The sequence below is a fragment of the Schistocerca serialis genome, chromosome 2, assembly GCF_023864345.2.
Source record: "Schistocerca serialis cubense isolate TAMUIC-IGC-003099 chromosome 2, iqSchSeri2.2, whole genome shotgun sequence".
In the NCBI taxonomy this organism is placed as follows: domain Eukaryota; kingdom Metazoa; phylum Arthropoda; class Insecta; order Orthoptera; family Acrididae; genus Schistocerca; species Schistocerca serialis.
Window position 1 is genome coordinate 111753762 of NC_064639.1, and position 25490 is coordinate 111779251.

The 25490-nt window shown below is 45.0% G+C and overlaps 1 protein-coding gene across 2 annotated transcripts in view; it reads left to right on the forward strand.

Annotated features, from left to right (window-relative positions):
* The window catches only part of LOC126456791 (uncharacterized), a 348424-nt gene that overhangs the window by 35847 nt on the left and 287087 nt on the right, over window positions 1-25490 (forward strand). The window lies entirely within an intron of this gene.

Consider the following 25490-nt stretch of genomic DNA (forward strand, 5'->3'; position numbering starts at 1 on the left):
CAAGCCTTCCTCTTCCTCCACAATCCCCCCCCCCCCTCCCCCAAATAGTTCCTGCCATTACCAAACTGACGATTCATCTATGCCCCAGGGTGTGATTTATAAACAAGTGCCTTCTTTTACTCAAGTTTTGCCTTAAATATCTTTTTTCTTCTTTAGATTCAGTACCACGTCTTTGTTTTTTTCGAGGTGTTCATCTATTTTTGACGTCTGTAGATCCGCCTTTCAAAAGCTTCTATTCTCTTCTTGCCTCAACTGTTTATCGTTCGTTCACTTCCACACGAGTCTACACTTCACTCTTCGAAAAAGACACACTTCAAGTTCGGTAAACAATCACTCGCTTGTACGCCACGAAAGAATTCCCTTAATTATAGGAGCAGTTATATTCATTTTCTTACCGAAGTAGTTGTTAAATATCCAATGATGTACTCCAAAATAAAGATAAGCATATTTGTCGTAACATTTGTAAGGTGGTCATGTCATTTGGTTTGTATATGTTATCGATGTGCACGTGAGAGAGAGAGAGAGAGAGAGAGAGAGAGAGAGAGATAGAGAGAGAGAGTTACGTAACTGTTAAACAATCTTTGGTCTTGTCATGGCACAACGTTTGCCTCAGCTTTTTGAATATATATTTCACTCTAAAATCGTTGTCTTGGAATATCATTTCACAGGGATAGTTACACTCCCCACTCTACTGTTTATCATTACCCATTACCACATGAATCAGTTTGAATATGTATTTAGAAATTAAAAAAAATAAGCTTAGACGTTGCCTGCTTGCTGTTTGCTGTTGTGCTTTCGAGAAACATGCAATAACGTTGTCAAGATGCGAGGTAAGTGGAAATTTTAATTAGTACCAGGTAATTATTTTACCTCCGTTACGCATTTAATACAAATTCAAGCTGCATTCAGATCAGATACAATTCAGTTCATGTTAGGTTCTATAAAGTTGGGGGGGGGTGAATTTCAGACAGAAACAAATACAGAGTGCAACTTACACATTGACTATTCGTTTGCTAGTCAGCTATTGTAAAACGACATAAATCGAATGGTTTGATTTTAGGTACATTTCGATTATTATTGTCATTTATTTTTGGGTAACAATAGAACTGTGGAACCCATTGTTAGTAAATAAAGCAGGGGAAAAAGCTTTGTTGCCTATTTATTATGAATATTAAACCGGTTTAAGGTTTGTAGAATTCTTAGAACTCTTGGGTGTTCGGCCGGATCACATCATAATTTCTCCGCGATATATCGGCAAACAGACTCGTTGTCTTCAGGCATTCTCTGATCAGGTAGGTCTACTATGTTAACTACCGCCGAACATAGTTTCTGGAGCAGTTTTTTTTGCCCCATCTACACCCCAAGATTTGAATCAGCAGCAGTGGGAAATCACATCCCGGTTCTAGACGCTACAGTCTGGAACCGCGCGACCGCTACGGTCGCAGTTTCGAATCCTGCCTCTGGCATGAATGTGTGTGATGTCCTTAGGTTAGTTAGGTTTAAGTAGTTCTAAGTTCTAGGGGACTGATGACCATAGATGTTAAGTCCCATAGTGCTCTGAGCCATTTGAACCAATCACATCCCCGTCTGACCATTCTGATTCATGTTTCCCCATTTTCCCTAAGTCATATTAAGGGAATGCTGGTATGGTTCCTAAGATATGGCCAAGATCCTTCCTTTCCATCATTAATTCCCTTTCCAAAACACTCTGTTACTGTTTGATCAATGTACAACCTGAATAATGAGGACAGGCTGGAAAACTGTTGCACTCCCTTCTCATTACAATTTTTTTTTCTGCTTTTTAGTCTTCAGTCTTCCTACTGTTGCGATGCGGCCCGCAGCTGATTCCTCTCCAGTGCTAACGTCTTCATGCGAGAGTAGCACTTGCACTCTACGTCCTTAGTTATTTGCTAGATGTATTTCTGTCTTCCCCTAAAGCTTTAATCCTCTACAGCTCCCTGTAGCACCAAGGAAGCCATTCTATGATGTCTTAACATATATGCTATCACCCAGTCCCTTCTTCTTGTCAGTGTTTTCTGTATGTTCCTTTCTTCGCCCATTCTAAGGACAATCTCTTCATTCCCTATCAGTCCACCCTATTTTCAACAACCTTCTATTGCATGCTTCGATTCTCGTCTGTTACGGTTTCACCACTGTCCATGCTTCACTGCGATTCAATGCCGTGTTCCAAACGTACATTCTCAGAAATATCTTCCTCAAATTCAGGCCTATTTTTGATACTAGTGGACTTGTCTTGGTTATAAATTCACTCTTAGCTTTGGGTAGTCTGTATTTTATAACTTCCTTGCTTCTTTTGCCGTGTGTTATGTTGCTTCCAAGATAACAAAAATTACTTCACTTCGCCTACTTAGTGGTCCCCAATTTTGGTAAGTTTATCACTCAGCCAGTTTCTCCTACTCCTCATTAATTTCGTCTTTCTTCGATTTATTCACAATTAGACAATGACTGAGGATAGTTCTGTCACCAGCGAATCTCGTCACTGATACCCCTTAACCCAGTATATGAATCGTAGTCCTGAAAGTCTGTTTTAAATTCGTGATAGCTTATTCGTGATAGCTTCTTCGAAGCACAGATTGAACAGGTGGGGTGGAAGAAATGGATGCAGTCTTTTTTAATTCGAGCATTTCTTTGTGGCCTCCCATTCTGATTACAACATCTTTGTTTTTGTACATATAGCATTTATCAGTCTTTTCCTACAGATTACACCTAAATTTCTGACAGTTTCGAACGTCTTGCACAGTTTTGCATTGTCTAACTTTTTTCTAGCGCAACAAATCTATGAACGTGTGAATTACAAGGCGTTATTGTTATACGAACAGGTGATACAGAATATGCTATTCGATGTTACACTGTGAAAAAAGAGGCTGCATCCGTTAAAGTGTGAACAGACGGTTGTGGCTACGAGACGGGACTGAAACCAGAAGTAACGCAGCGCTGCCGGTAGCCGTGGTTACGGGGCTCGGAAGCGACTGCGCCGCGTCCTTCTGGGAAATCAGCGGGGAGCTGTACGGGCTTATCGGCAGCCCGAGTCGTATCGCAGCCAGGGCGGCGATAGGGCCTTCCAGTAGTGTCCGGTGATAGGGCATGCGCCGCGCGACGTTCCCGCTGCTATAGCACGGCCCGCGCATGCGCTATCTCGCCTCGCGACGGCGCGCCCGGCTGGGACAGTCCGTGCAGGCGGAAGCGCACATTTCCTGCTCGGCGCAGGCGCCAGTGTGCTCGGTGATTCACGCTCCTTGGCTGGCTCCGTCTTGCCAAACACCATAATTGTAGAAAAGACGATCAAGGACTGAAATGTCTAATGTACTGGAAGCTCATCTTCGTGAATGCTCTTGAAACATCATCTCTCGTCTCTTGGCTCTTAGGGGTAATTTTATACTTAAGTAACGTCTCAGTTGTCTGCGGCAATATTTTTCTTTATTTTCGTGCAAATTAATATACAGGGTGGTCCACTGACAGTGACCGGGCCAAATATCTCACGAAATAAACGTCAAACGAAAAAACTACAAAGAACGAAACTTGTGTAGCTTCAAGGGGGAAACCAGATGGCGCTATGGTTGACCCGCTAGAAGCCGCTGCCATAGGTCAAACGGGTATCAAATGCGTTTTTTTAAGTAGGAACCCTCATTTGTAAATACATATTCGTGTAGTACCTAAAGAAAGATGAATGTTTTAGTTGGACCACTTTTTTCGCTTTGTGATAGATGGCGCTGCAATAGTCGCAAACGTATAAGTGCGTGGTATCACGTAACATTGCGCCAGTGCCGGCGGTATTTGCTTCGTGATACATTACCCGTGTTGAAATGGATTGTTTACCAATTGCAGAAGAGGGCGATATGGTGTTGATGTATGCCTGTTGTGATCAAAATGCCCAACGGCCGTGTGCTATATACTGTATGCTGCTCGGTATCCTGGACGACATCATCCAAGTGTCCGGACCGTTCGCCGCATAGTTACGTTATTTAAGAAAACAGGAAGTGTTCAGCCACGTGTGAAACGTCAACCACGACCTGCAACAAATGATGATGCCCAAGTAGGTGTTTTAGCTGCCGTCGCGGTTAATCCGCACATCAGTAGCAGACAAACTGCGCGAGAATGGGAATCTCAAAAACGTCGATGTTGAGAATGCAACATCAACATCGATTGCACCCGTACCATATTTCTATGCACCAGGAATTGCATGGCGACGACTTTGAACGTCTTGTACAGTTCTGCCACTGGGCACAAGGGGAAATTACGGGACGATGACAGATTTTTTGCATGCGTTATATTTAACGACGAAGCATCATTCACCAACAGCGGTTACTTAAACCGGCATAATATGCACTATTGGGCAACTCAAAATCCACGATGGCTGCGACAAGTGGAACATCAGCGACCTTGGCGGGTTAATGTATGGTGCGGCATTAAGGGTGGAAGGATAGCAATCTAAATGGTGCATTGTATGCTGATTTCCTACGGAATGTTCTACCGATGTTACTACAAGATGTTTCACTGCATGACAGAATGGCGATGTACTTCCAACATAATGGATGTCGGGCACATAACTCGCGTGCGGTTGAAGCCGTGTTGAATAGCATATTTCATGACAGGTGGATTGGTCGTCGAAGCACCGCACGTTCACACGATCTGACGTCCCCGGATTTCTATCTGTGGGGAAAGTTGAAGGATATTTGCTGTCGTGATCCACCGACAACGCCTGACAATATGCGTCAGCGCATTGTCAATGCATGTGCGAGCATTACGGAAGGCGAATTACTCGCTGTTGACAGGAATGTCGTTACACGTATTGCCAAATGCACTGAGGTTGTGGACATCATTTTGAGCATTTATTGCATTAATGTGGCATTTACACGTAATCACGCTGTAACAGCATGCATTCTCAGAAATGATAAGTTCACAAAGGTACATGTATCACATTGGAACAACCGAAATAAAATGTTCAAACGTACCTACGTTCTGTATTTTAATCTAAAAAACCTACCTGTTACCAACTGTTCGTCTAAAATTGTGAGCCATATGTTTGTGACTATTACAGTGCCATTTACCACTAAGCGAAAAAAGTGGTCCAACTTAAACATTCGTATTTCTCTACATACTACACGAATATGTAATAAAATATGGGGGGTTCCTATTTAGAAAAACGCAGTTGATATCCGTTTGACCTATGGTAGCGCCATATAGCGGGCCGACCATAGCGCCATCTGGTTTCCCCCTTCAAGCTAGACAAGTTTCGTTCTTTGTAGTTTTTCGTTTCATGCTTATTTTGTGAGATATTTGGCCTGGTCACGATCAGTGTATAATATTGGAGAAGCTACTCCGCTTTCAAAAACAGCCACACTGAAGACATAGCATTTGGGCTATGCAAACGAAAGGTGCCAAATGGGTAAGAATAAAGTATGGCTGTTGCGACTGACTCCTTAGGGCGTATTCCAGGAAAAGTTTTCATACGAACCGTGTGAGATGTCAGGTTTGTTGAGGTACAGAAGTCGATTGATCTGACATTCTAATCCGACGATCCTAAGTACAGAAATTTCTTCCCCAGATCAATCACCCAATTGGCGACACATTCTGACGTTTTGCGTGATTTGTTTAACCCCCTCTTATTTTCGGGTCAATATGACCTATAGAGACGTTCTTTCATAAAATTTGTTTTTAAACACCAGCGCTCAAGAATTAGACTCTTTTTCTGCACATTCTACATAGCTGAAGGTTCAAATGGAAACAAAAAGATGTTCTCCCGCTTGATCAATTTCTAGCACTTCTTTCTCTTGGTTCTGTATCATGTGGGTGTCCAAAATTAAACAACAAGCAGAAATATTGGTAGTAAAATTTTATTATTGTGTTCGAGATACATTCGTAATAGTTTCATATAAGAAGGCGCGTCTTCGCATCTTTATTATTGAAACCTTGAAGTTACAAAATAACAAAGATCGCTTATTACGTTCAAATCATCAAGCCATTATCGCTGCCAGTAATTATTCATAAACTATTTTGCTGCAAAAGCAGTCCAAATGCGTAACGTAGTAAATTTTGTGTGGCTCTTGTGACGAAACGGATTCTCTCTGACTGTGAAAAGTATATTTCTGAGGAAGGCAGTCACTCCAGTGACGACAGCATTCATCTTACATCTTAAACATAAAGACACTTCACACACTGATCCCGCACGTGGCAACGTGGAAGTTGTCGTCGTAGTTCAGTCAAAAGAAGAAAATAACCATGTGGAACTTCATCTTTCCCACAAACTGCAAAAGCACCGCCGGCCTTTGTGACCAAGCGGTTCTAGGCGTTTCGAAACAATACAATTGTGATACGAATGAAACCGTGGATGAGTGAATAGAACCTGAAATTATTCTTTTATTAATTTATGACTATTACGCCCTGAAATACCAGTCGGGTTATTATGCCACGAAAGAGTTTTTCTTTGTAGCTTCTTTAAGGAAAGGAATAGAGTTAAATAACTAAGTGCGAGTATTACTTTGGTTTTCTCTTCTCTGCTGCCCCCTCCCCCCCCCCCCCCCGCCCCCCTCTTTAGCCTCTCAGCGAGTGCTTTGTCGCTAATGACCTCAACGTTGATGCTTACTCTAGACCAGGGCTTCCCAACGTGTGGTCCGCGACCCCTTAGGGTATCGCCGGCTCTTTCTAGGGGGTCCGCGGCCACCCTTCAACAAATCGTGTAAAATAATGAGTAAAATTATTGAATAAAAATGTAAAAATCAAATTCATCACTATTTTTTTCGTGTGAAAAAAAAGTGTACATTTACTTCAGGTCGTATTCCCAAGCAGCCTTTGCGGTTTCTAAGTGAGAACGCATACACAGTTTAGTGCCGGACAATGCGGCTTCTGTGATCGACTGTTTCGCAACAATACGGGGGTCGTTTGTGCGCCGGCTCACGGCAGTAGATGCGCTGAAACCTTTTACGCATGCGCGGAGCGAGCTTTGTCGACCAATCACAGCGCTCGCAGCCACGTATGCGGCTCCAGGCATCATTAAATGTTAAACTTGCATTGTCAGTGCACTACCTTCAAGTTGTTTTCATTCGTCTCTAAACCAAAGACTATTGATACTTCGGGGGGGGGGGGGGGGGGGGAGGGGGGTCATTCGGAACAGACTAGGGGTCCGCCATGGATTTTCGACTGAAGAAGGGGTGCACCAGCTGAAAGGGTTGGGAAGCCCTGCTTTAGCCCCTCTCCCCTTTCCAGATAACACTCATAAGACTAGCGGTACGTGCCAAGTTAGCAAAAGTGCAAATGTACGCAGTTTCAGCTGCGCCAAGTTTCTCCAGTACAATGCCGCGCAGCGGAAGCCGCTACGCCGAAAATACTTTGCGCAACTGGCGGCGCGGTGTCCCACGCACGCTGGAGAAACGAAAGCTCGCGCGCTCTTGGTATGTCTCAAGCGGGCCAGTAGCGCCGGTTCGGCTCGGCTCGGCGGCGTATCGTTTCTTCTTTTCGCAACAGCCCGCCACCGCCACCGCCACCGCCATTGCCCGTGCAGAGCACGTGTCGCGGTTTCACCTCTGCGCTCCGCTCCGCACGCAGCCCGCCCACACGGGACGCCTGCAGCTCCAACACTCCGGGGCTCTGATTTACGCCGGCTTGCGCTTTCCACCGCTCCGGGCAGTGCTCCATTGACACCTGGGCGGGGCTTCAGTACCGTGCGGTGGTCTGTCCCCTGTTGTTAGAGCCCGGCTGTGCTGCGTTTTGCTCGCGCCGACACTCAATTACAGCTGTAACCGTTTCTCGGAGGCCGTCAGAGCGGGGAAATCGCAGGGAGACTTGTAGTGGCTGGCTTGTTTGGCGCATACGTGCTTTCGATAACCGGTACTGCATATGGAGGAGATGAAAACTAGTTCCAGTGGTGAGTCACAAAGGCGATATATCGCACTGCGGAACATACCGATCGGTCCAAATAACACTTGCTGTCCCAGGTGCAGAAGCTGTCTGATAACATGCAGGGCAGGTAGTTTTGAAGATGAAATGGTTTATTTAAACAAAATACTGCAAAGAACGTATTTTTACAACAATGAAAACTGATTTCGTAACAAAATCACCATTGATTTTCTGTGGTAGGCCGAGGCCCAATGTTTTTGCTTAAATCTTATATCTACGTCTTTGCAAAGAACTGAGAAGCCCGTTGCAGAGGATACTGTCCATTGTACGACTGATTAGATTTTCTTCCCGTTCCATTCTCGTAAGCTCGGGAAATGTGATAGCCTAAAAGCCGGTAATTAGTCTCACCTTGCATTCTCGGTCCCTAAGGCAGCGAAATGAAAGGTGTAAATAAAACATTAATGTCTAGTATCTGAATTGAACTACAGTTTCAAATATCGAAATTTATTCCTGAAATTCAACTTAACTGTAATAGGTGTAGACCTACTACCTGAAGAGACACACACATGAAAGTTTATTCAAATGGTTCTGAGTACTGTGGGACTTAACAGCTGAGGTCAGCAGACCCCTAGAACCTGTTGTGTTGTTGTGGTCTTCAGTCCTGAGACTTGTTTGATGCAGCTTCTGCATGCTACTCTATCCTGTGCTAGCTTCTTCATCTCCCAGTACCTACTGCAGCCTACACCCTCCTGAACCTGCTTAGTGTATTCATCTCTTGGTCTCCCTCAATGATTTTTACCCTCCACGCTGCCCTCCAGTACCAAATTGGTGATCCCTTGATGCCTCAGAACATGTCCTACCAACCGATCCCTTCTTCTAGTCAAGTTGTGCCACAAATTCCTCTTCTCCTCAATTTTATTCAATACCTCCTCATTAGTTATGTGATCTACCCATCTAATCTTCAGCATTCTTCTCTAGCACCACATTTCGAAAGCTTCTATTCTCTTCTTGTCTAAACTATTTATGTTTCACTTCCATACATGGCTACACTCCATTCAAATACTTTCAGAAACTAGAACTTAGAACTACTTAAACCTAACTAACGTAAGGACACCACACACATCCATGCCCGAGGCAGGATTCGAACCTGTGACCGAAGCGGTCGTGCTGTTCCAGACTGAAGCGCCTAGAAATGTTTTTGCCGGACGGGGAGTCGAACACGTATTTCCCGCTTATCGCGATCGGTCGCCTAATCACTTAGGCTGTGTGCTTGAAACTATAGTTCCTCATTAAATATAAATATATATAAGGCGAAGCTGGTCCTGTGACGAAAATGTCAACGATAATCTAAAACTTCTCGTTGTCTTGATACTAATACCTGCGGGGGAATGACGAGATGTGTGAGTTTGAGTAAATGAATTAATAATACATAAGAAGAAACTGGTATGCGATATATGGAAGTTTGGATCGATCCGAGGAGCGGGCTTGGATGGCCTAAGTGGTAAGGCGGGAAATACGGGATCGAATCCCGGTGCAACACAAATTTTCATAAGTCATTTTAGGTAGCACATCTATACCTATTAGAGTTAAGTTGAACTTTAAAAGTAAATTTAAATGTATAGTAAGTACACAGAGAAGATAGGCAGCCTCGAAGCGAAATGCAATAAAAAAACAGTTTGGACATATGAACACAGAACCGGACCATTATAAACATATTACAGCGTTACTTACATCCACATAGCCTACCCTCATAAAATTCTCTCCGCTCTTCAGACAGATTCTCTCCCAATACTGCAACTACCACGTGGTCCGTGCCGGGCATTCTACAAAGTGGTAGGCAGGTGCCGAGATCCGCTGCAAAAACTTGTTACGGTGCCTTCACCTGTGGATTGAAGCATGTTTTTCCCCGACGTATCGGAAGGAAATTAGTCGACTTCTAGCTGTCCTGTTGGGTGGTCACGGTGTAATGGATTACACCGTGTAGGTCTTGTTTGTACTGGCCCAACAAACTAATCTTCTCTCTTCGTTACACCTCTCCGTTAATGAAACACTCCTCCGATATTAACAACAACAACAACAAAAAAACTCTACATCACGAAACAAGAAATTTATACGTATCGCGTGTACTGTGAATCTAAAAAAGGGTCACGCATATGTTCAGAGATATGATTAATCGGAGAGCCGTGCGGTTAAAGGCGCTGCAGTCTGGAACCGCAAGACCGCTACGGTCGCAGGTTCGAATCCTGCCTCGGGCATGGATGTTTGTGATGTCCTTAGGTTAGTTAGGTTTAACTAGTTCTAAGTTCTAGGGGACTAATGACCTCAGCAGTTGAGTCCTATAGTGCTCGGAGCCATTTGAACCATTTTTGATTAATCGGAGAAAACAAGGCCAGAAAAAATTCAAAGTGATGGAAGTATTGAAATATTGTTGTTCATATTAAGAAAGATGAGGAACTTACAAAATGAGGGAAATGGAAGAGAATGATCTCAAATCAACCCCTCGCATTTAACTGAAAAGAGAACAGTTCGAAAACTTGATTACATTAAATTACTTAACAGATTACCTATTTCAGGATGCTTATTCTCCGGCACTGAGTTAGTTTCACACCTGAGTGCGGCATGCGGGACGCAAAGATTAAAAAAGGGAAAGGGCTGTGTGAACTTCTTCGGGCACCAGAAAAGGTCAATGCTTCGTTGACGTATCAGTACTGTCTGTTTACTCCTCTCATCCTTGTAAACAGATTACATTTTGTAATGCGAAGACACGCGAGAAGCAACGTGAATAGAGAACATCACATAAAAAAAGTTATAACTGCTTTGCATTAGTGATCATCGACTGAAGAGCAGGGCACATATGTGACGGCTTATGACCTTCGGAAGGAGACAATAATGTATCGAAATAATCCTGTAGGACCACATTCACTGAAATAGAAATAACAATATTTCTAATACATATTATACACATGATAATCATACTATAACACAAACTTAGCAACTTCGAGGACCAAAGAGAAAAATTCGTCGGCGTAACATTGCCCTTAGGGCTGCGGATGGTTCTCATGTGTTGCAATTTCGCTCGCAACGCTGTCTGCTTGGAAAGACTTCTACAGGACTTAATAATTGTTTGCCGAAATTCTGAGTGCGCTAACATCTAACAACTCTTGGAGAGTTGGACATGGAGAAGATGTTCCCCACGTATTGTATGTGACATTTATTGATAAATGTCGAAGAACCTATCGTATCCTCCCGTCCAACTGGAACAGTATTTCGGCGTCCGCACTCATATTGGTAGTGTTTAATAATATGTGACAAGGTAACAAGCTGAAGACTCACTCAACATTTATTATTTTCGTTAGCTTCAGCCTAGCTCCTTGTCAGCTGCCTCCTGAATGGTTTGATGCGGCCAGAAGCGACTTCCTCTTTTGTGCCGCCCTCATCTGAAAGCAGAATTTTTACATCCAAGTTCTTCGATTATTTGTTGGACTTATACCTTTCTGTGTCATCCCTATAATGTTTGGCCTCTACGGTTCCCTCTAGTACCACGGCAATTATTCCCTGATGTCGTAACGCATGTTCTATCATCGCCTCCATTCTTCCAGTCAGTGTTTTCCATATATTCCTTTCCTCGTCGATTCTACGGAAGACCTCCTCACACATTTTCTTATCAGTCTACCTTATTTTCAGTATATTTATGTAACACCACATCTGAAACATTTAGTTTCTCTTCCTTTCCGTTTTTCCCCACAATGCTGTGCGACAAACGTACATACCCAGAAATTTCTTCCTCAAGGCCTGTGCTTGATAGTATCAGACTTCCTTTTACTATGCTGGTCTACTTCTTATATCCTCATCGCTTTGTTCGTAATGTATTCTCCTACTTCAGAGATAGCATACTTGGTTCACTCCGTCTATTACAGGGGCTTCAATGCTGATGTTAAATTTAACGCAAATCTCATTTGTGCTACTCCTCATTACATTCCTATTTCTTTGGTTTACTCTCAGTCGATATTCTCTGCTCAGTAGCTCATTCCCTTCCCCAGGTCCTGACTTTCTCGAGGGTAGCAATGCCAGCAGCTAATCTCATCGTTGTGATATCTTAAGATTTCACAACATGCACATGGGGTCTACTTATGTACACGACTGACCGATTCTGACCTCACAAACACTGAACAGGCAGTGCTAACACGTGCTCCATCCAATTTCCATTGACGTGCAATAACGAAGTCGTGGGAGGTCTCAGATTGTTGGCTGGTTCAGACGTCTGCTCGGGCACTCAGTAAACAAGCGAGGCACGTTTATCACAAGCGAAATTCGCGTCATGTGCGAGACTGACGGGGATGTCGAACGCCTGCCCTTGCTAAACGAAGTAGAACCGTCGCACACTAACGATGAGAAGTTCGCTAGCATTTGCACTGTGACACTGCGAGTTGGCCAACTGGCCGCCCGAGAGAAGCATATCTCATCTGGGGTGGGACGTGCCGCTTTTCACAACACGCCGGGCCGCGGGCCCCCCTTCCGTCAACAAAGCCTTAGGTGACGCCAGCGCAGTCTTGCGTACGGAGCCACCACGCTTCATTTCTTACGTACGTGCAGCTAATTAATAACGCCCTGCCGCCGCCAGCAGTCAGTCTTGGCGTGGATCTGGCTGGCAGAGGCGCCCCCTTCCCACGGGAACTGCCATCTTTGTTCCCGTTGCGCTTCGCGTAACTCTACAGTGATGGCGTGTGAGGATAAGTAAGCGTCTTCCCCTTCAACGGCAGTAGAGTTCCGCACGAATTGCAAAGCGAAGTTGCCAGGTGACACCTCCAGACACGATTGAGAGCCACTTCTTAAACTCGGAGGGTGTTAACCTCACTGATTGTACCAGTGACTATGTCTTCCAGAAGGAAAGTCTGGAACTCTGCCTTTGCCTCTCTCTAGAGTCGTGGATCTGGAAGCAAAATGTACTGATGGACATCAGAAAGTATAACACGTGACGAAATCATTTAGTTGAGTGTAGATCTAACGCTTGTAGGTAAACGAATTTCACAATAACAATCACATCTAAGACGATTCCTTCGTTCTCTTTCAACTAACATTGCACCTCACCTAATGGCCTCGCAGTAGATAACATATCAAAGCTGAACGTCCTCCTAGAAAAGTTTTCTGTTATTCTATTTCAGTCTTTAAGGTCACATTTCAGTCAACATTTTTAATGCTTAATTGAAGGAATTTTCTATTTATAAATTCTAATCAAATAAAAAGCTTCATTGCCCGCACGCGATGATGTTTCCTCAAGATATACCACGCTGCTGGCCGGAGTGGCCGTGCGGTTCTAGGCGCTACCGTCTGCAGCCGAGCGACCGCTACGGTCGCAGGTTCGAATCCTGCCTCGGGCATGGATGTGTGTGATGTCCTTAGGTTAGTTAGGTTTAATTAATTCTAAGTTCTAGGCGACTGATGACCTCAGAAGTTAAGTCGCATAGTGCTCAGAGCCATTTGAACCATTTTATACCACGCAACAATGATAAACAGACTACATATTAAAAGTAAAATCAAGCTGTCTTTTTAAATTACTGTTCTTTTAATTTATGTTTCATACAGTCAGGGATCTTTAAGAGTGTAACATTTATCGTACTCACAAATCTGAAATTTACGAGAAAAAGGGATCCACTACTGTAATGGCCTGAGCATCAAGCATATGCATGGAAACAAACATTATTCTCAAAATAAAAGCACGAAGTTATAGAGTGTAGTACCTGATCCAAAACCCGACGGATATTACGCCTTGCCTTATCTGTAGTGTGTATTGGATGGTTCTGAAAAGAGGCGCTGATACTATTAGAATCTGCTAGTAAATAGTTCAGGGGCTCCAAAGGTCTCGCTGCCTGCATTATAGCTTATGGCTGAGGCGTTGAGGACGAAACTAGTTACCATTTCTTCTTTATTTTCCGTATTAGGTATGTTATTGCCTGTTGCGTACCCCGTCTTTTCTTAATTTGTCACGGTCTAGTTTCCCTTCTTATTGGAAACTAATCTTCTTGAGTAATGTATACAGGTCGATAATTATTGAACTATATAAAATAAAACCGTCATAACCACAGTTGGGCGCGGGGCACGGTGGGAATTAGTGTGTGCACGCATGGTTTGGTTTAGCGACTTTCATTTCGATGGGTTCCTCAATAAGCAAAATTGGTGCGTTTGGGGTGGGGGTCTAAGAATCCGCATTTCGAGATCGAGAAGTCTCTTCACCCTCAACGGGTGACTGTGTAGTGTGCGTTGTCCAGTCACGGAATAATCCACTCGATATTCCTTGATGACACGGTGACTACCGAACGGTACGTGAAGGTTTTGGAAGATGTTTTCATCACCATTATCGAAATTGACACTGATTTCGACAAGATATGGTTCATGCGAGGTTTAACTAGACCCTGTCGAAGCACGAGAGTGGTTGATATCCTGGAGGAGCACTTTGGGGACCGCATTGTGGCTCAGGGGTACCCAGAGGCCAATGGCATGGGCCTCGATTGGCGGCCATATTCTCCCGATCTGAACAGATGCGACTTCTTTTTGTGGGGCTGTATTAAATACAAAGTGTACATCAGTAACCCAAAAACCACTGCTGAGCTGTAAACAACCATTCAGGACGTCATCGACAGCGTCAGTGTTCCGATGCTTCAGCGGGTCATCCAGAATTTCGCTGTTTGCCTGCGCCCCATCATCGCCAATGGTGGCAGCCATATCGGACATGTCACAACCTAAATCGGCAATATCTCTAGTGATGTTTATATGTTGAATAAATTGTGTGCAATCCCTAGTTTGTAACTATAGTTCAATAATTGGTAATATATATATATATATATATAAGGGCTCTCTAGCTGCCTGTACTAGTGCGAAACCAGTCTGTTAAATATGAAAGTAACGTAAAGAAATTTCAAAAACCTTAACAATTTACCGGGAATGTTCCTATTGAAGGTGAGATGCCCCGTCCGCTCCACCGATATTTAAAGCGACTTATCCAGTGTATTATAGGAGACCTTCAGTTTAACGTGCACTTGGAATCACGGTGCAGTTTGGCATCTTTTACGTGAAAAAAATCATTGCCAGAAGTGGAAAAATCGACAAATGACAGAATATATCCTAGTCTAGACTGAACAAAGACTTCTAGTCTGACATTTATCTTCTTGGCCACGGAACCACACTACCGCCAAATCGATTTACGGCTATGTTAAAGTAGTATTGCTCAGTTGGTAGATACCAGCTTACTGGACCCGAGGGTTAGATTCAATTCCCAGTCGATCCTAGGGTCATTTCTGCCACTTATATGCCAAGTCACACTGTGGCTCGTGTTCCGAGTCAAGCTACGCATCCCTGGGTAAGTGGCAAGCTGCGTTCAAAGCTTGGAGGAAGATAAGCGAATAGTGTTTCCAACAGAATCATGCTTCGTAAAATACTGTGACATTCTTTTCAACGTTCATGTTGTAGGCAGCTTTTACTTGCTTTGAATTAAATATCCAGTGGAAAACCATTTATTTCTCTTTTTTGTTATTTATAATTTTTATTACACTCCTGGAAATGGAAAAAAGAACACATTGACACCGGTGTGTCAGACCCACCATACTTGCTCCGGACACTGCGAGAGGGCTGTACAAGCAATGATCACACGCACGGCACAGCGGACACACCAGGAACCGCGGTGTTGGCCGTCGAATGGCGCTAGCTGCGCAGCATTTGTGCACCGCCGCCGTCAGTGTCAGCCAGTTTGCCGTGGCATACGGAGCTCCATCGCAGTTTTTAACACTGGTAGTATGCCGCGACAGCGTGGACGTGAACCGTATGTGCAGTTGACGGACTTTGAGCGAGGGCGTATAGTGGGCATGCGGGAGGCCGGGTGGACGTACCGCCGAATTGCTCAACACGTGGGGCGTGAGGTCTCCACAGTACATCGATGTTGTCGCCAGTGGTCGGCGGAAGGTGCACGTGCCCGTCGACCTGGGACCGGACCGCAGCGACGCACGGATGCACGCCAAGACCGTAGGATCCTACTCAGTGCCGTAGGTGGTGGAGGTTAGTGTTTAACGTCCCGTCGACAACGAGGTCATTAGAGACGGAGCGCAAGCTCGGGTTAGGGAAGGATTGGGAAGGAAATCGGCCGTGTCCTTTCAAAGGAACCATCCCGGCATTTGCCTGAAACGATTTAGGGAAATCACGGAAAACCTAAATCAGGATGGCCGGAGACGGGATTGAACCGTCGTCCTCCCGAATGCGAGTCCAGTGTGCTAACCACTGCGCCACCTCGCTCGGTCAACAGCAGTGCCGTAGGGGACCGCACCGCCACTTCCCAGCAAATTAGGGACACTGTTGCTCCTGGGGTATCGGCGAGGACCATTCGCAACCGTCTCCATGAAGCTGGGCTACGGTCCCGCACACCGTTAGGCCGTCTTCCGCTCACGCCCCAACATCGTGCAGCCCGCCTCCAGTGGTGTCGCGACAGGCGTGAATGGAGGGACGAATGGAGACGTGTCGTCTTCAGCGATGAGAGTCGCTTCTGCCTTGGTGCCAATGATGGTCGTATGCGTGTTTGGCGCCGTGCAGGTGAGCGCCACAATCAGGACTGCATACGACCGAGGCACACAGGGCCAACACCCGGCATCATGGTGTGGGGAGCGATCTCCTACACTGGCCGTACACCACTGGTGATCGTCGAGGAGACACTGAATAGTGCACGGTACATCCAAACCGTCATCGAACCCATCGTTCTACCATTCCTAGACCGGCAAGGGAACTTGCTGTTCCAACAGGACAATGCACCTCCGCATGTATCCCGTGCCACCCAACGTGCTCTAGAAGGTGTAAGTCAACTACCCTGGCCAGCAAGATCTCCAGATCTGTCCCCCATTGAGCATGTTTGGGACTGGATGAAGCGTCGTCTCATGCGGTCTGCACGTCCAGCACGAACGCTGGTCCAACTGAGGCGTCAGGTGGAAATGGCATGGCAAGCCGTTCCACAGGACTACATCCAGCATCTCTACGATCGTCTCCATGGGAGAATAGGAGCCTGCATTGCTGCGAAAGGTGGATATACACAGAACTAGTGCCGACATTGTGCATGCTCTGTTGCCTGTGTCTATGTGCCTGTGGTTCTGTCAGTGTGATCATGTGATGTATCTGACCCCAGGAATGTGTCAATAAAGTTTCCCCTTCCTGGGACAATGAATTCACGGTGTTCTTATTTCAATTTCCAGGAGTGTATATTTGATGGCTTTATGATAGTTTACCGGTTTCGACTCTTCTGTCTCATCATCGAAATCAGTTTCTTGTTGTAGTCATCTAGAGCCAATTGTGGTCACTTGATTTCACACCGACTGAAACCGATAAACTGTCATAAGTTCACTAAATGTGATGAAGACATTTGTGAATAAGAAAGTAGCTTTCAGAATAGATCCCGAGCTCCAGTCTGATAATGTCAAATTTCATTGAATCTGTATGTGGGGCTGATACTCGTGCAGCATTGGCCCTGATGAGGCTGTGAGTGTCGGAGAGAAACGCGCGGGCAGCTAGCTGGTGGTGGCAGCAGCCAGTGGCCGGCGGCTGCTTGGCCAGCAGCTCGCCTTTCTCCCACCGGTAAAAAGCGAGAGGGCCGCGCTGGGTTGGGGTGGGGAAAACAACCAGAGACGCGGAGCAGAGGAGAGAAACCCGCGATGAAACCGAGAGCACCACGCGGCCAATCTGGAACGCGCGCTCCCCCCATGTGCCGGAGGCGACGTGTGGCGACGTCGTGTGTGAGGAATGGTACGGCGCTCGCTGGCCGACCGCCATTTCATCGCACCCTCGCTAATACAGAGTGACAATTATTGAACTTTATGAACGAACGTAAATTAGTTATAAACTACAGCGTGCACACACTTCACTACAGACATTCGGATTTAGGTTATGACATGTTGGATAGGCCTGCCATCATTGGAGATGATGGGGCGCAGACGGATAGCGTCGGAAAATCGACGCTGTCTGTGACCTTCTGAATGGCTGTTTACAGCTCAGCAATGGTTTTGGTATCATTGATGTACATCTTGTCTTCAATACAGCCCCACAAAAAGGTGTCTCGTGTGTTCAGATCCGGAGAATATGGCGGCCAATCGAGGCCCATGTCAGTGGTTTCTGGATACCCCTGAGCCACAATGCGGTCCCCAAAGTGCTCCTCCGGGACATCAAACAGTCTCTTCTGTCGATGGAGTCAAGCACATCTTGTCGAAATCAGAGTCACTTTGGATAATGGGAACGAAATCATCTTCCAAACCTTCACGTACCGCCCCGCAGTCACCGTGGCATCAAGGAATATCGCACAGGTTATCCCGTAACTGGACGTTGCACACCACAAACTCACCCCTTGAGGGTGACGATACTTCTCGATCGCGAAATGTGGATCCTCAGTCCCCCAAAATGCTCCAATTTTGCTTATTGACGAACCCACCCAAATGAAAGTGGGCTTCGTCGCTAAACCAAATCATATTCACATCTTATTCCCATCATGCCTCGCGGCCAACCGTGGAGTTTGAACGTCCTAACGCAAACTGTTCACAAGTTATGACGATTTTATTTCATATAGTTCAATAACTGCCATAGTGTATCAACTGTGTTTTCATGGTCTGGATAGCAATCTTGTCCTATCAATCGACGTACACTAACATGCAGTTTGCATTCTAGTTGACGACTATATGGTGTTTCCCTGAAGGGTAAGAAATCTTACGGACGGTTTTGGCGGTCAAGAGGTAAAGCGCGCGTGTGGAAACCAAGAGGTTGCGAGATCGGGCCCCGGTCCATCGAATTTTTTCAATCTGCCTTTAACTTAACGTTCATCGCTCAATCATGTGAAGATTTGCCAGAAACGACACGTGGTTGGGATTCCCCTCTCTCTCTGTTGGATTACGGGGGTAAGTTTGGATACCCAGTTCGCCGAAATGACGTCCAATTGAATCAATTAGTTGGAAATTTCGCTTACTGAAGATAACTGATCTTCATATCTGTACGCATCGTCTGGTATAACAGGGGCTCATGTCCCATCAACAGAACCGCTCGTTAGAAGGGTACTGAATTACAGATGGAGCCATGTCCACTTTAAAAAGCGTGTGGTGAATCTGTTCCAGCAAAAAAGAAGAAAGTAGACGATGTAAGGAAAATTCTACAATATGTTCTCGACAGGTATGACCTTTTTATAACAGCTTCTGCCAGTGGCCAACGAAGGATAGACAAGATAAAGATGAAGCATACTCACCATTGTCTGCTTTTATGTATTTTGCTTGTGGTTGTTTTTGAGGTACATTATGAATAAACCTGTGTGTTCGTAACACACTCTTTTATTGCTGCAATGAATATGTATAATATAAACTTTCATAACAGAACCGTTTCGCTGCAAACAGAACGCTAGCCGCCTCATCATCGTCATCAGGTTCGAAAAGGGGTCATCTCCGTACATTCAAATTTTATTGCTAACCACAGTCGGTGGCTAAAGTACGAGTATATTGTAATGGTGTACACTGTTTCACCCTGGGAGTAATTACTACATGGCATCTTCATGACAGCATGCTTAAACCTACTGTGTAGTAAAATAGTTTTTTGGGTCTCCTGAAATATTTGTTTTTTGGGACATGACCACATTTCCAACTCACCTAGTCAATTGAAAGACTGTCACCAGGCTATTAAGAGACACGTATTTTTTTTTCTTTCGCTAGGACCTCAATAGTATTCAGAGCAGCCTCTTCACAGATTACGTTTTCCTCTCCTCCTCTCATCCTTTCTCATCTTCTCTCCCGACCTTGTTTCCAGGTCTGCAGTCTTCTCTTCTCCGGTCTACTCCACTGGTGACTCTCAGTTCTCTCGATCTCTGGCAGGTTGGTCGGTATGTACTTCCTTCTCCTGTTTGTTTGCCTTCCTTACTAAACTGATCCCCCACCTCTGACCAATCCTTCCAGAATTGGACAACCCACTTAATTCCGGCGTTTCCTACCGGTTGCCTCCCCTAATCTTTTAGTTATTCTATCTGTATTCATCCTGATCACATGTTCCACAAATCTAACCCTTTTGGATTTTCTCATGATTTTCGTCTTCGTGATCCGGTACAGTTCTTTTGTAGATCTTCTCATCCATCTTTCATACACCTCTTTTAAGACTCAGGATTTTCCTCATTATGTTTCTCTAGTTATTCCCCACCATTCCATACGACGTGAGTGGCGCGACAATCGGCTAAAGGTGTGAGACCAGGATTACACATTTGAAATTTATAGTATCCTCCAGACCTCGCTAACCGTAGTTCATCCAGAAATTTTGAGAGGCGATCAAAAATTTTCTGTTACAAAGCAACGCTAATCCCTTGCCTACACGCAGACCCTTTTCGGTGTCGCACAAGGCTGCACACACGCTTCAGCAACGTCCGCAAACGAAAACTTTTTGCTCGCCCCTTATATTTAGCTCTTTTTCGGCTTTTTTAAGCACCTTGTCTCATTCGCTTAGATTCAGTGGTTAGCTTGGCGTTCAGTGTTTTAGTGTTATCAGAAGCATAAGACATCCATCACTTCTTTTACGATAGCCTATTAGTCGATGAGCTGCTAGCGTACTGTGATTCGAAAGTGTAGCAACATTCCAGTGGAACAGTTCAGAATAAGTGAATCTACTTGTTAACGAAACGCCGAAAACTTAGCACAATACCAGACAACCGTTTCGATTCACTTGCAATCGAAGTCGTATTGCACATTTCCTTTTTCAGTAACACGTGCTGCAAGTGAAGTGAGGATAGCGCATCGTGTTCGTTGAAGACGACGTGCGGCGAGGATGCGACAGCTACGCAGGTGCGTGAATGCGATAGCCAAGCGTCTATTCGCAACAGACGGCTCGGCAGATTTCTCTGCGCGCGGCTCTCGTTGCGAAGCTAAAACTTGACTCTCACTTTCTACACTCGATATTTTACCCGCTGTCAGGCTGGATGCGGAAATTTTCACTCTCAGGCGAAATGAGAGAAAATAAATGAAAAGGAAAGGATAAGCTGGCGACACAAATGATCCCTCGAAAAACAATGAAGATGTGCGGGACACTAACTGAGATATTAAAATATGTACATTAATATGGACATTATTATTGTCACTGGTTGCTAATGCGCGACATCTGAGCGCTCATATTACATGTAGTATAAATGACAAGTAGATGTTGTGTTGTTATACTGTGGTATCATCTTTAGCATCTCGAAATTCATATTTTTTTGTAGGTATTCTGTCCTATGACAGGTCATTTTTTTCAACTGTCTATTTCTTGTTGCTTAACCACGTATTTGTTATGTTCAACGTTACAAAATATTCTAAACTTAGGACACATGTGACCTAAGAAACGGTGTATATTACAGTTTGAAATGTCAGAATGGAATTAGCAAATCAAAAATGCGCCCCAACGTAAGATCGAACCCTTGACCTCCTGCATGCTAACCCAAAATTCCGGGCCCTGTGGCGCAACGGATTACGCGCCTGACTACGGATCAGAAGATTCCAGGTTCGAAACCTGGCGGCCACTGCACCAACTGTACAGCACATCTAATATATGCTTACAAAGGTACTTACCGTACATGTGGTTACAGTGTTGCCTTTTTCTACCGGATGTACTCGCCGGACGAACTTTTGTGACAGACAGATATTTTTTTATCGCTGGCATGTGAGGAGCCTCGCTGCGATGCCCGAGTGCGCCAGTTTCACTTCACCCTGTATGTATAAAAGATCCAGTAGAAAGCGTCGGACGTTCTCTAAGACTGTTCGAAGATGATGCGGTTGTTCTATAAAAAGTAGTGACGGCGAAATATAGTAACGATTTTCAGAATGACCGCTAGAGAATTGTCCGCAGTTCGTGGTCTAGTGGCTAGCATTGCTGCCTGTGGACCACGGGACCCGGGTTCGATTCCCGGCGAGGTCGAGGATTTTCTCCTTCAAGGGACTGGGTGTTTGTGTTATCCTCATCATCTCATCATCATTCGGGAAGTGGCGAGATCGGAACTGGCAAGATTGGGAACTTGATGTTCACGATGTTGGGCGCCTCATAAAGCAACATCATCATTTTCGTCCAGAGAGTTGATGAATGGTGCAGCCTCTGGGAGTTCACTCTGAACGTAAATATATGTGACATGTTGCGCATGGATAGTAAAAGAAATCTACTACTCTCTAGCCACACTATTGATGACAAACCGCTGGAAGCGGTACCTGCCGTAATATATACAGGCGTAACTGTCCGGGGCGACCTTAAGTGGAATGACCACACACAACCGATAGTGAGAAAACAGATGTCAGATTCATAGAAAGAATATTAAGGAAACGTAACTCATTCAGGAAGGAAGTGACTTACAAGGCGCTTGTCCAATGCATTCTTGAGGACTGTTCATCTCTCTTGCGGTATCGATAGCTACGATGCCACAACGTAGGTGCGCTCTGCTAGGTTGGCACTTCGACAGACACCGACGACAGCGCCCTCTAGCCGGCGCTGTGGAGCTCTACGAGCGCCGCTCCAGTTTATACCCATTATGAGTCCGAGTAGACGACCTAGCAACATTGTTTCTATTTCATAGTGGGCGAGCCACTACAGATTTTGCCTGTGTTAGCTTTGGTACATCCGGCTTCGCACCTACGTGCTCCTCAGTGCAAAGTTAGGCATTCAAGTTATGTATTAAAGTTAATATTGTTGTGATATAGTAAAACCATATCTAAGATCAATACCCAAAGATTTTTACCTCACCTGCTCCTACTCGCTTCCTACATTCGGCCTACCCTTCAGTTTACAGGCGCGGACCCACACGTCGCCTACCAGGCTGGATACAAAATCTCTGGGATCCCTAGCAGACAGGAGAGATAGAGAAAAGATAACGAAGAGCGACACGTTTCGTCATGGGATCGTTTAGTCCGTACAAGGGTGTTACGGAGATTCTCAACAAACTTCATTGGCAGACGTTACAAGAGAGGCGTTGTGCATCAGGGAGAGACTTACTATTGAAATTTTTAGAGAGTACTTTCCGCGAAGAGTCGGACAACATATTACTTGCCCCTACATACATCTCCTGTAATAAACGTGAGGAGAAAATTGAAGAAAAAAGAGCCAATACGGAGGCTTACCGACGTTCATTCTTCCCAGGCGCTATTTGCGAATGGATCAGGGTTGGAAGGCTCAGTTTGTGGTACAAAAAGTACCCTCCACCACACACCATTAGGTGGCTTACGGAGTGTGATGTAGATAACAGTGTGTTCTTTGATTGCTCTGGGAGATGGTTCATTGGAAGTAAAGCATATGAAATATTAGTTCACTTTATTACATGAATGATAAGAAGATGCACTTTACATAATCCTTTGCCAGAGGAGTGCTAGTTAATTTACAATTGTCATTGACTATTAAAGCATGACTTGGTGCACTAACTAACAAGCTGTTCTCCTGAAATACAGTGTTCGACATTTACAAAAGTACATGTCCGTCTGCCAGCCGAAGTGGCCGAGCGGTTAAAGGCGCTACAGTCTGGAGCCGCACGACCGCGACGGCCGCAGGTTCGAATCCTGCCTCGGGCATGGATGTGTGTGATGTCCTTAGGTTAGTTAGGTTTAAGTAGTTCTAAGTTCTAGGGGACTTATGACCACAGCAGTTGAGTCCCATAGTGCTCAGAGCCATTTGAACCATTTTTGAACATGTCCGTCTGACACTGGAATAATTCTTGACTGCATCAGCTGAGGTCACGAAATGGGGCGGAGCGTTTCCATGCTCGGTTCTATGTTGACCGCTGTGCAAGGGCACTACTGTGCTGAGAGAGAGGGGGCGGGTCTTATTTTGTGTCGTCCATGCGTCATTTCGGATTGCAGCGACACGTTGCTAATGTGTGTGGTATCGATGTGCGTTGCCGACTGTGGCGTGGCGTCGTTATCTTTGGACGACACCAAATTTTCTAAATTTCTCACACGCCAGGCGAAAAGCTTAGACGCTGTCGTCAGGTTTGGTCACGATGTTGGCGGGCGCCAGTCGCCGGGGATTACCCAGGGTGTTGGGCTGTGGGTGCTGTTGCAAGGCCAAGGCGACGCGTGCGGTACAGTGGGCCGGGCTGACGTCGTTCTCCCGTTGCTGGCAGAAGACTCTGCACGCCGTTAGTCCCGCGGCTAACTGACCCAGCGGCCGACAGCCGCCTGCCAAAGACGGGGCGGACGGAATAGCAAGTCCCGCACCTGTTTACCACTTCTGTTCCGACAACACCTCGCCCTGCAGCGCCGCCGCACCGTTACCAGAGAACGCAGCCGGAGGACACCAAGTGTCAACGTGCGAAGTACCGCTTCACGGTCAACGTCTCTCCCGTAGCGCAAGCCTTCCGCTTTGATTCCTGTAATTTGAGACACAGTAGGTGGAGTCATGAGTATCATCTGCTCAATGGGAAAATTCGTATCCTATGTCATCATTAAACAATGTGTGAAAGCCCCAAAAAATTTTAGAGTTCAATATGCACATGGTTACCGAGGATATGAGAAGTTGAAGGTACGCTGACATCAAAGGAACATACAGTAATATGATGCACATAGTATTTGCAAAGACAAGAAATCCTCAGTAAGACGAGTCAAATACCCGGGTCTCGAGAAAAACAGCCGCCACCTTAAAAAGTCCTCCCAAGGAAATTATAGGTTGCATCTTGACTTACAGAGCTGAGACAACATCATGCAGTTTGTTCCGAATATACAACGTTTAAATAAGGATTAAACTTAGCGTCCTTTATAATTCCATGTTTTGAGAGGTAGTAGTATGGACCAAAAGGAGACGAAGATGTCCGGTAAACATGGGTTCTAAAATGTACATACTTCAAGAGCTATGTATGAGTCTTCGTTCATCTTCGCTACTATGAAACACACGTCTTGCACCGCAAGCTCTTCGCTATTACAAAAGTCCCGCAGAATACAGTAAACAAATGAGGACTGAATCCTCTGTTATAGTACATGGATACAGTATTCAGTTATTATTGTTGCTATAAACCGTACTCAAAGTTCTGGATAAGTGCAGTGCATAATTTATTTCTAATGGAACCAGTCTGTGTTTTGATACGCTATTGAAATACTTTGACACTGTAGTTTTATCTTTGCGCTTCCCTGTATAAAGGAAGATCATAATTCCACAAGCGAAATGGCAGACATGATTAGTTATGGCTCACAAGTGCATGTCGTATGTAACAGCAAGCGGATTACATTAGTAGCTCTGCTGTATGACAGTAATAACGTTTTCTGTAAAAAATAAGTGTTTCACAGTAGCGAAGATCAACAAGTGCTCATAGGTCTCAAGTTATGCATTTTAGTGCCCTTGTTTACTGGACACTTTTTTGTGTTGGTCTATGTTTCCACATCTCAAAATATGGTATATTTCTTAACACAATATATGTATGTTAAGCAATGGAATGGCTTCAGTATCAAAGAAGTAGCAGAATCATTTGTTCATTTATTTGTTTGATGTATGTTGTAATATTGTTTCATATGCATGAGTCACATGCCCCTACCTATAGGTTTTATACAGTTCGCAACAGTTTCAAAACCCATGTGCAAGATTTTCAAATTCTCTCACTTGTTATGCACAAACTATTAGTCCTACAGAAAAAAATGAGCAGGACTTTTTTGTAGGAAATT